The sequence below is a fragment of the Strigops habroptila genome, chromosome 2 (genome assembly GCF_004027225.2).
Source record: "Strigops habroptila isolate Jane chromosome 2, bStrHab1.2.pri, whole genome shotgun sequence".
In the NCBI taxonomy this organism is placed as follows: Eukaryota; Metazoa; Chordata; class Aves; order Psittaciformes; family Psittacidae; genus Strigops; species Strigops habroptila.
This window is the reverse complement of record NC_044278.2, coordinates 7114898-7126990: the sequence shown is the minus strand read 5'-3', so window position 1 is coordinate 7126990 and position 12093 is coordinate 7114898. Positions and strand designations below refer to the sequence as shown.

The window sequence follows — 12093 nt, the reverse complement described above, 5'->3', positions numbered from 1 at the left end:
CCATACATTGTTCTCTCACCATTTTTACAATTTATACCCAGATGCAAGTAATAAACCAAAAAGGAAGGGGGGAAAAAAAAGAAAAAATCTAGCTAACTTTTATTTTTAAAGTGATTAATGAAAAGCAAAGTTCAAATGAGGCCACAAATCCTGGTGGTGCACAATGGGTTGATTTATTTTGTAAATAGACCATGGATAATTAACCATAAAACAAAACTTTTTTTTTTTTTTTTTTTTTTTTGCTGTTTGAAACTTGCATAATGACACTGGTTTCTTTTAGTTGCTGTGAGTTGCACAGAGGGATAACGACTTATTCACAACTGGTTGCAACTGGTTACAGCCAAGAAAGGAAAAATCCCAGAGCAGCTAGAGGAAAAAAGGCTATTAAAACCCTGCTGCACTTGCAGTTTTATAGTAAGATGTTTACTAATGGCTACAGAATGGGCAAAGCTACCCTTGTACGAGCAAAAGAGTAGATATGTACGTTCTCTGATGCTTGACATGGTATCCTGTGCTTTGGCTTAAATCCCATAGGCAAAAGGCAGCTGACCACGATTTTGCATTGACTTCTAAATAGCATTAGTTTGTGCTTTGGTACATGCTTCCATGATGCCTGCGTCTTACCACTCTAGCACTGGGGGAAGAGTCCTCTGGATAGTCATAGTTTGACTTGCTGCCAAGTCCTCTTGTGAGCCAGAGTGTGATGGTAGTTTTTCAGATATGTGATATGAGAAAGCTGCCTGCTCGATGTCCCTCAAATTTGTCTCTCTATATTCCACAGTCATCTGTGGAAGGGATCTGTGATGCTCAAGAAGGAGAAGGTCCAATTTGTTGTGAAAGTACATTCACTACTAATTAAAACTACCAGCTGGGATTACAGCCCTGGAGACTGTAAATAAACTAAAGCATGAGATGTTCAGATAACAATATGGCCACTTTTGTGGTGGTTTGCATTAGTTGCCCATACTCAGATTTGCTCATCTCATGCCATTTTATTAGAGCGAAGAGAGGGTTTATGTAGGTAACAGTCAAGAGGTTGGATTTGCCACACAGTAACTGTCTGTATAGACACTTTAGCTTGCTCTTATATGCTGCAGTGTGCCTGAAAGCACTTTTGTCCATATATATAAGGTCATGTTAGAGTTGGCTGTTGGTGCAGCTCTGCTGTGTTTCACAGACGGTTGACCCTAAGGTACTTGCAAAAAGCCCCCCTCGTCCTAAATAACAGCCTGGGTAGGCAGAGGTAGTGGGTAAAAGTGATAAAAAGCACTATTGTTTTACACAGGTTGAATCAGAGACTAAGGGGACGAGAAGCAGATCATTAACATCAGACCGTCACCTGCTATCTGCATGAGCCTAATGTAGATAACCAGGTATAAGGTTTTTATGTGGTTTTAGTCTAGATCCCAGTTGCAAGACGAGGCCTTTAAATGCTTTAAACCCATAAACTGCTGAGCTCCCACTGTGCTACTGACACTAGTAACTGCAACACATAGACTGCCACTTCTAATCTTTTTTTAGGCCAAGAAGTCAAGTTAAAATAACACTTAGTTTGAGCAAGAGGCTTCTGTTGTGGGTGGGCGTCATGCTGGGGGCAATATTAGCATCATACTTTCAAAGACATTGCAGTGAAGACAAGACCCCAAAAGTAAGTTAACTCTCCAAGACTCAGTACAGTCTTTAGCTTCTCTTCGGGTCCTGTTGGAGGGGAAGTCAGTCAGACTCCACTGTGGTAGTGCTAACTCGATGTGTCTGTCCTGTGGGGTATCCCATGAAACTGCTGTTTGTCAGGCTTTTGCTTCTGGAAGGTATGGCAATGTATGGAATCCGCTACGTACTGTTTATAAGTTAGAACTTGATTTTATTGGCTAACTGAATCCATGTATCTTGTGTCAATCTTTTTCTGTGCTCTGCATCATGCCAAAGAGACAGGGGAGTGGTGTTGGCATATCTTTGTATGAATAGGTCTGTCATTAAATATTTGAAATAGAAACATCTGAAATAGATCTTGCCTGAGAAGAACAATGGGACAACTAGAGAAAGCCAGTTTTCTCCAAATTTGCTTTTGGGGGCTGGAGTTTTAAGCAAATAGAAGAAAAGAACAAAGAGACCAGGTGTTAGTGCAGGGCTTAAAACCAACAAACCCTGGGAGGTGCAAAGAAAGTTGAGAGAGGAGAGGGGAAGGGATACTTAGCAGAGGCAGGGGTTTTGTTTTCTTCGTTTGTTTGTTTTAATAACTAAGACCAGCTAAGGGAGAAGGAAGCTGATAGTAGAGGATTCAGAGTGCCTCCTTTGGAAGAGGCACTGTGTTTAGCAAAGGAAAACTTTTTGCCTAATGTGGATTTAAGTCCGAACTGGCGCTGAGGATGCTGAGGCATAGAAGTGCATTTGGGTATTTTCTGTTTCCTCTTATCTCTAAATCTGTGGTTTTATTTCACGAAGAGTGAGGGAGTAAATCATCTTCCTTGAGCAGTTAGGCTGTGGAATCTTACTGCTAGGAAGAGGTTACAGACAGCCTTAGCTGAAGGCACATGTAAGACGAAGGAGAGTGTTCAACTCCTTTCAGATTGTGGAAGGTGTCAGCTCATGGGCCCAGTATGCAGAACACAGATTCAACAGCCTGCTTGGCGTGCAGCAGCAAACACTCTGTTAGAGGTAATTGTAGTTCAAGGCTTTTGAACAAGCCTTTGTATTTCTCTCGTATGGTAATAACCTCTTTGTAAAGATATGCAATCCAAACTCCTTTTGTTTTTGCCACCCTATCTCTTCCCAAATATCTCTCCCCAAATCTGATACTTCAAAAATCCTACAGGTGAAGTAATCCCAGCAGTTCTCCCCAAGACTTTCCCCATCTCTGCTTTGTGAAGCGTGACACCCGATGTTGTAGTAGGTAGTTTCAAGTTCCAGTTACAAAGTGCTTTCACGTGGGACTAAGCAGTACAGTTGTTGGAATCTTTGGACTTCTGCTCCAAGCACTGCATTCAGAAATTCATTTTATAAGAAACAAAAATGATTTGGTTCTTACTGAGATTCTGTCCATGTTACAAAAAAATCCTTCACCAAATGGCATGAGAGACAACCACTTCTAATAACACTGAAATAGGCAGGTGATGCCAGTCACTGGGAATGATGTGCTGTCACTGTTAAAGGCTTTTCTGTACTTCAGCTCTCCTCCTGGTCTTCCTAAGTGAATATTTTCATATGTTGGCACTCTTGTTGCTACCTGATCTAGGTGAAATCCTGAATTCTTCCCATTCCAGGATAGGATTTGTCTCACAGCTTCAGTCAAGCTTCACATGACTTCATGGTATTTTGCGTTTTATTCATTTGGAAATATATGGGCAATGAGCAAGAGCCTTCTTAGTCGTTGGAGCAAATGGTTAAAGAAAAAGGAATTCTTAGATGTTAGATACCTTATTAATATCAATTGCTCTTACATTTCTCTGCCAGTTAAGTTTAAGCTTACAGGGACAAACAACTTCCCGCGCTTCTCGTTACTCCAGATTCTTCTGTAGGACTCTCTGTGACTTTCAGTTTGCTGCTTTATTCTGCTCAGAACTGGTTTTGACACTTCCCCAGTCGTAATTATAAAGGGTACTTTACCTGACAAGACGTGTGTTAGCTGTTAACAAAATGACTGTCTGAAAAAGCCTCTTACCTTTCTTACATCTGTAAGTTCCACCAGTTCTTGGACAAGAACAATATACCAGCTGGATTATTAATAATATTAGGCTGTCACTGATATATTGATAGCATTGCAGAGGTATTGTAAGGTTCTGAGGCTCATTAAAGAGTACTGAAGGTCAGGATTAGAAGCACCAAAAAACCACCTAGTGCTATTCTCTTCTAAAAAAGAAAAGGAAAGAAAAAAAAAAATCACCCCAAATCCCCTAAAAAACTTCCAGGACTTTTATTTATTTTCTTTATTCATATTTCCAGATAAAGCTTTTTGGCATTTGTGGAACAGAAATGCTTTTGTTTCAAACTTTTCTTTCAAAAATGTATTCTATGTTCTAATATAAAATTGAAATCAAAACTGAAAGTAACAATCAAAACAAAATTATTTTGTCAAAACAAAACATTCAATTGATTGAAATGATTTTTTATTTTTGTTTCATGGGCAACTTTGCAATGCAGTGTTTAATTCAACTGTGAAACAAAAGCAAATTTCAAAGTCTGTAGCTACCCTATAAAGCAGAAATGTTTGGTGGTGTTTGGGCTTTTCTAGGTGGCACTTAGAAGAATACTTCATCAGAATCCTACTAAATCTGTTTTTAAAAAGATCTATTAAATCTGTCATATTCTACTAAATTAAAAAAAAAAAGGTATTTTGTAAATAATTTTGTATTTAAAACAAAAATTTCAAAATGTGTGAGGACCCTTAGGCTGTGCTGAGGTCTTCTTGTATTGTTATGACTTTCTGTTTCTGTAATAATCAGAATCTGTCTCTGCAGCTATATGTAGTTGTCCCTTGGAAATATATTCTCTGGTTTGGCTCAGCAAATCAGGAAGCCTCTGATACCATTTCAGCTCTCCTGGCTTCCTTCTCTGTAGGCTGGTGATGGACCAAACCTTTCAAATTCTGAGTGCCTATCTCAGTGCAATTCCTTGCAAAGTTAGCAAACAGTTGAATGTAATGATCATGTGAGTTAAAGCATATACAGTTAATATTAGTGTACTCACTTCCATTTGGTGCTTCTTAAATTTGATTTAAAAGGGACCTTCCCTTAGTAGAGTACTTTCCAGTTATTGTTTTGAGTCTTTCCTTGTCCTACATAACACCCAAAACATTCTTTCTCTTCCTAATGCCTTGGAAGCTTTTCCTCTCCATTCTCATGTAGTATCTGTAAACTTAAATAGTAAATTCTTCTGGCAGCAATCTTGTCCAGGGCCACAGTATGGTATATGCCTTGGAGGCATATTACTTCAGATTATGGTTTTGGCTAAGTTTGAATTCTTCAGCATTGGCCTAAATCTGTTCCAGTGGGAGCACCCTACAAAAGAAAACCATGAATTTAAGGGGGATATTTTAGACAAGTAGAGGAAGGGTGAAGTTTAAAGCAAAGAACACAGTTAAGGATTGCTTTATTGCTGGAAAATGTAAAGCATCTGACCTTGTCTTACCAGTGTAATGATCCTTATTTTTTGAACAAGGACCGAGATACTAACCAGCTCATGCACTACCTTGGCTATTCAGATCTCTCTTCCTTACATATTACATATGTAATTACATATTACATATGTAATTACATATTACATATTCCTTACATACAAAGTCATATTCCTTAAGAATAACAGCACTTCAGTTAGGTATAGAGCACTCAATGTCCAATCACTGATTCCAGGGAAAGTGTGGCTCTGCAAACGTACGAATTCTCACTCTGGTTGGAGCTAAACACAAGATGACAAAGTAATATGAACTGAAAAGCTTTTCCATTCGTTTGACCATCTAACCTTTTGTTTCTGTTTTTCAAGCCTGGAAAGGGGTATTTTGAGATACAGAAAAGCTGCTTTAAAATAAACGTACACTTGGACAATAGTGTAGCTGGCTCAGTTACAGGCCTAGACAAGATAGGCAGGATAATATGCTTTGTCCAACAGCTGTCTCCTGAATTCATCAGATTTTTTTTTTTAGGTGACTAAGAATGTAACCTGCTGTATCAGTATAAATTGAATTTAGTCTTAAGAAGGCTGATTTAATCTATAAATATAGTTTTTGCTGGCCTTCAACATGAAAAGCTGGACTATTGATGTGTTTAGGCCTTTAAAAAATATAAAAATAAAAGCTCCCTCACCTCAGAGCTCTATAAATAAATAAATAAAACAGTTTATGTTGTGGACACGCTCACAATATTTCCTGCACGCTAGTGGAGCAGCACACATCAAAAAGATAATAATATAAGCAGTAAAATATCCCAAGCAAACAGAAAGCATCTGTAGATCTTGCCTAGCTGGCTAATACCATCAGGATGGTTGTTTTTAGCTTACCGTGCCATTAATGCTTTGCAAATGTATATGTGCATGCTGAGGGTTGGCCAGGAGTTGAACTGTCCTTATAATGGTTATATTCAATTGCCGCATTGTGCCTGAATGCCTACAGATATGTAAGAGGACAGGAAAGGTACTCAAGAAGCTATTAGCCCGTGCAGGATCTGGTCTACCAGCTCTAGTCACAGGAGAATGTAACATGCTATAAACAAGATGTAAAGAAAAATTTATTTATAAAGGTGTTTGGAGAAATCCTGAGATGTATCTGAGGTGTTTGTTAGCTGTTATCCCAGGATTGATAGCCTATATCCCTTTTATTGTGCTACTGCCTTTCATGAATAAAACACATGAAGCTCAGAGATATGGTTTAACTGAAAAGATCTGTATCGCTAAAAACTTGTTGCAAATCTAAAGAGAAAGCTATTCTGCTTTCCCTTTTCATTCAGTATCTCTTCCTCGCTATTTGTAAGAGTCAAATACTGACACATCTCTCTGGACCTTCACTTCTACCTGATACTCACTTGCCAGTCTGTCTTCAGAAAGTCAAGGCTGTTTCTGGAGGGTGTAGGAATGAAGATTGAGGAGTACAGACAGGAGGGATTACTGTATGGTTTTCAAGTTAACAGTGTTTCACTGTATATAGCATTTCTTGTAGAAAAAAAGATGAAGTTGCCTTGGAACATGCATTGAGCCTGATCTAAATTCTCTCGTAGCCTTTAGCAGGCTGTGGATCAACTCCGTATTGGAAATTCTCCATTAAAACTGCTGGATGCAGTCAGAACCCATGACTGTTGTTCAAGTTATTGCAGCCTGTGCTGCCGTCAGCACAGACTCAACGCTGGCAGTACTGCTGCTCTGAGAGCAAATGCAGAAATCAGCAAACTTCTGATGTTAACTTCTTACTAAGTGTTACTTGAAGGAATACCCTCTTGAAGTATGAGTTTTGGGAACCCCGAGATTTCCTGATCTGCTTTTATATCTTTCCTTACTGTCTCTTGAGGTAAATGGCATACTTTGCTGGAAAATTGAGATTGGAAGCAATTTATTTGAAGGGGTTCCTTATAGGATGATGTTGGCAACACAGGTAGTAGAGCCCTATTATGAAGGCAGGCCCCTTTTGAGAGTCAACGAGACTTAACAACTTAACAAAAGTTAATCTGGCATCAGTATGTCATGGATTGTAATGCTTCCAGAAGTATTCTTTTTCACAGGTCCTGACAGTCCAATGTCACTAGAGATCCTACTGCACGTAGCATTGCTTCCAGTGGTAGCTCCTAGATAAGAGTGAGGAGTTAAGCCCACTATGGCTCCCACAAAACCATTAGCAGTACACCAGACATAGAATTGACTGATCTTGTCTCTGCTGTGCATTCGGGCTAATTTTGGATTCCCGAAAGGAAAGAATCTCAAAAGAGATTCAACTGTGTAATAGTGCTGCAGTGTGGGCTTCCGAAATTGCTGTTTTCTGTCTTGGGGATGACAAATTTCACAGTATATTCTTTAATTCCTATTTCTATAGCAGTTTGTAAAACATCTTCACTTAGAGTTTTCTGATATTCAATGAGAAATATATTTGCCAATAGAGTCCTTCATTAAGAAGCCTGTTGCAGAAGTCTTCCGGTCATTACGTAATACAAGAAGTTAAGATTTTTATGATTGAAAGTTCTGATCTAAATATAAGATTGCTGTATTTATGGGAAAATCTTGATATGATCTTCATGTTATATGGGGTGTTTGAGAGATCCTGAAATATCTTTTAAAGGTGAAACAATGGGAAGCTGCTTACCTCATGACATAATAAGTTAAAATAAGGTGATTAAAAAAGTCATGGTTGCAACTCCAGCAACAGAGCTGAATGAGTTACTTACAACGAATAATTTAGTTGCCAAACACCTTTTCTTGTCCTGTCAAATATGCACAAGTTGATCAGTCTCTTTGATTCAGGAATCGTTGGAATTTGTTTGATGACTACCCTCAAAACTTACATTCTATGTACTTTCTGTAAATGGAGGTGAAAGAGGGATGGCTGTGGTTTTAATACTATTTGAAAAAGCCTATTCTGTAATTTTCCTATCTGGCATCCATCTTGTAAATTTGCATTACATGATGCCAGGCATTTAGGAATCTATAGTTTTGATGAAAGAGGGTAACAAGTTCAGTCTTCATACAAGAGTTAATATTCATACAACAAGAGTTAATGTTTAGCAGGTAGGAGGCTTCACACAGGTTCCTGAATCCTCACACATCCTTCACATTACATTTATGCTATTAACCCTGTGACTGAAATGGTACATGAGGTACAAAACAGGATAAAGGAGATCCTGATGCTACATGGGTGATGTGAGGAATGGGATGTGATTATTTCATGAATGCGCTGATTCAGAAGATCAGCGTGAAGCTAGATGCTTCTGTTCACTGCACGCAACGGCAGAAACATGTTGGAAGTTGTTGCTGGTAGTGCTGCATTCATAAAAGGAGCATGGCATTCACTTTCCAGCCACCAGAGAGTAAAGGGAAGACAGAGAGCTGCAGACATCTGTTGTGTTTGCTTACCTACCCCTGTTCCTGGAGGTTTTGAAGTAAGATTTGGAAAGCACATATGACAGTCATTGTTTTTGACCATACTTTACAATGTCCTAACTGACTCTAAAGTGCCAAAATTTGGACCTCCGTAATTTAGCCAGCGATATACACAGGGCGCTCTCAGTGAAAGGGCTGGGAACAGAACTTAGTTCCCGGTTTCCTGCCTATTATTTAGTACGTATCTGATTTGAAATCTGTTTTGTTCATACCCTTGCGTGCATATTCCTTGGCACATGTGCTTCTTGCCATTATGGGGCAGATCCCATAGATTTTCTGCGTCATTAGAAGAAAGAGCCAGTCATTAAAAAAAAAAAAAAAAGCAAGCTTATTTGCCTGAGCTGCTAAGATTTTTTTCTCACAGTTCTGCCTGTGGCGCTTGTCACTAGCAGTCAAATAAGGACAATTTTACCATTCTCTCCTGCTGCTCTAATTTTTTTTTTTCAGTGCCAGTACATGTATTTGTTATTCTTTATAACTCCCTTTGAAGTTGGGAATCCAAGGGGAATCTAAAACCGACCAGATGTTTCTGCTGCTGGAGACACAGAAGACAGCAAGGATTAAGTTTAACCAAAACTTAGTTTTCTACTAAACTCATTACAGTGAGAATTCTTCTTCAGATAGTTTTATTTATTATTTATATTTGCACTTGCCATCCTGAGTAGGTGATACCTCAAGTCATCTTGCCCGGGAGGAAAATGGATGATTTATCCAAGTAAATAGTGTATCAGCAGCTGCCTGCGTTGATTTCCCTTATGGGGTTTCAGTTCCATTACACTGCATATTTCCCACCCACACTCTTTATACAGCATTTCATGTTGAGGAAAATCATTCCCATCTCTGTAACTTCAGAGGACAGATATGCAGAACCATCCAGAGGGAGGGCAGTGTAACTCGTGTGTGCGTGGGGAGCGGTGACATACTTGAGAAGGTACAGGCCAGACAGCAGTATGAGATTTTAACTCCTTCTCTTGTTATGGGTGGAAGATCAGAGAAAGGAGTAGAAGTCAGGATGGGAGGAGACTGGCTATGGGAAGGAAGGGATGTGCTGACCTCCTAGAAGTGGGAGCAGAAGTCGTCTCTTAGGAGGGAAAGGATGGAAAGAAATGCTATTGCTGACTTCTGAGTTCAGGTTAGATGCTTTTGAAGATGCAAGACCAGAAAAAAATGAAGTTTTAAAATAATCTGTGATATGAAATACATTAGATAGTCCTGTGGGGTGTCCTTGCCCAAATTCCATGATGGGAGATGCTCCTGGCCTGCTTCTGCAGTAGTGGCCACGGGAGAAAATAGCACATGGTCAGCCCTCAGAGAGGTCCAAAGGGGAAGGCAGCAAATAGAACAAGGCCTCGGTCTCTGTATACCTTAGACATGGCTTAAGCTAAAGTTTGGATCCACTTCCAGATTTTAAATACCCCAGATTTCTTGAGTACTTGTTGTCGAGTTATCTCATCTAAGTTTATGGGACTGCCTGTCCCTTGCCTGTCCGTCACACCCATATGTAGCTGTTCAGCATGCCAATCGCTTTCAGCCAAGTCAGAATGAACTGAAAAGAGAATCCATTTCCTACAAAACAGATCTGAGGGGAGAAAAACTCAAATTAGTGACCCTGCTGAGGGAAAGACAAGCAGAACTTACCAGCTAAGCATGTTCTGTGGAGGACAGCTGGCTGGCCAGCACAGGCTTTGCTCCAGAAGAGCCACAGCACATGCTGTCTTTTGCTCACCAAGAAATTTATTGTAGGAGAGCAGACCTACAATAATTGTACTCGTATTGTGTAGAGCTCATAGGCTCCGATTGCAAATCTGTAGTAAGGCAGGCTTTGTCAGTATTTGTTTCATGTCTGAGTGTTCTGTCTTCTTTTAAAGTCCAGCCCTCTTTTTTGTTGGTAAGTCAAGGTACATCTCTGGATGATAAAGAGTTTTCCCTTTCCTCTCTGCTGTGGGGTTACAGGAGCTTTTCCTTAATTTTTCTCTGTATGGCTTCACTTTATGTTTCACACCACATCTCACTGCTTCTCAACTCTCAATGTCACAGCCACTGTAATTGAGAAATAGTATCGGGCTCTGCCCAAGTTGCTCTTTAATTGGCCAGATGGATCGCTAACGCCTTCACTGAGGCACTGTCCTCCATCATTAGCTGTTGGAGTTGGCTCCTAATATTGCAAGGCCCTGCACACCACCCTGATTTGTTTTTAAAAAGGAAAATCAAAACCTTGGTAATTATATAGAGCCTCCTAATAAACATCAGGTAAAAACGAGCACTGTAACGAGCTCTTTTCGGAAGAGCAGAAGGGACTGGAGAAGATAATTTGCTAGTGTTTACACTTACTTAAAGCTTCTTTTCTGCTTCTAAAATATAAAAACAATTCAGGCCCTGGGAACACTGGGGGATTTTGGATGTTCTGTGAGGTTTCGAGGAAAGGTAAAAAGAAAAGAAAGTAATCATGTGTTTGTAATTTTATATTTTTAGGACCTCAATTTCCCAGCTTTATATTAAAGTCAAACAGGTTAAAATCAGAGAGTTTTGGACCTACATATTTTCTCCTCCTCTTTATTTTTTTGTCAAGGCATCAAGGCAGATGGTATGAAAAGCATTTATATTGGTCTCTCTGCTGATGGAGCTTAACCTAATAATCCAGGACTTGGAACTGGGTGCTTCGATAAAAACACTTTCTGAGAGATTTTTCCATTCAAAACACCAGGAGAAGTTTTTTAATTGACAACATCAGAAATTAGTATCCTGCCAGGACTACATTTCTTTGCACCTTATTACTCAGAACAAAAGATTAATACATACTCATTCCAACCATGAGTTTTTGATATTTTTTTCCTAAATTAAGCCAAAGACGAAGTGAAATGGTTTACCACAAGATTGAGAGAGTGAAAACAGGGGGGAAGTCCCAATTCCATGTGTGGTGGGTTGACCATTGGCTGGACCGCCAGGCGCCCACCAAATCTGCTCTATCGCTCCTCTCCTTAGCTGGACAGGGGAGAGAATATATAACAAAAGGCTTGTGGGTTGAGATAAGGACAGGGAGAGCTCGCTCACCAATTACCGTCATGGGCACAACAGACTGGACTTGGGGAAATTGGTTTAATTTATTACCAGTCAAATCAGAGTAGGATAGTGAGAAATAAAACCAGATCTTAAAAGCAGCTTCCCCCCCCCCCCTCCACCCTTCCCTTCTACCCAAGGCTCAACTTCACTTCCAATTCCCTCTTCCTCCTCGCCCCTCCAAGCAACACAGGGGGTTGGAGAATGAAGGTTGTGGCTGGTCCATCACACATTGTCTCTGCTGGTCCTTCCTCCTCAGGGGAGGACTCCTCACACTCTTCCCCTGCTCCAGTGTGGGGTTCCTCCCACAGGAGATAGTCCTCCATGGACTTCTCCAATGTGAGTCCTTCCCACAGGATGCAGTTCTTCACTGCTCCGGCATGGGTCCCTTCCATGGGATGCAGTCCTTCAGGATCACTGCTCTGGTGCCTGGAGCACCATCTCTCCTCCTTCTGCACTGACCTTGGT

General features: G+C 40.1%; 1 protein-coding gene across 1 annotated transcript in view; it reads left to right on the top strand.

Annotated features, from left to right (window-relative positions):
* ZBTB20 (zinc finger and BTB domain containing 20) overlaps positions 1 to 12093 on the top strand; it is a 468334-nt gene that overhangs the window by 225363 nt on the left and 230878 nt on the right. The window lies entirely within an intron of this gene.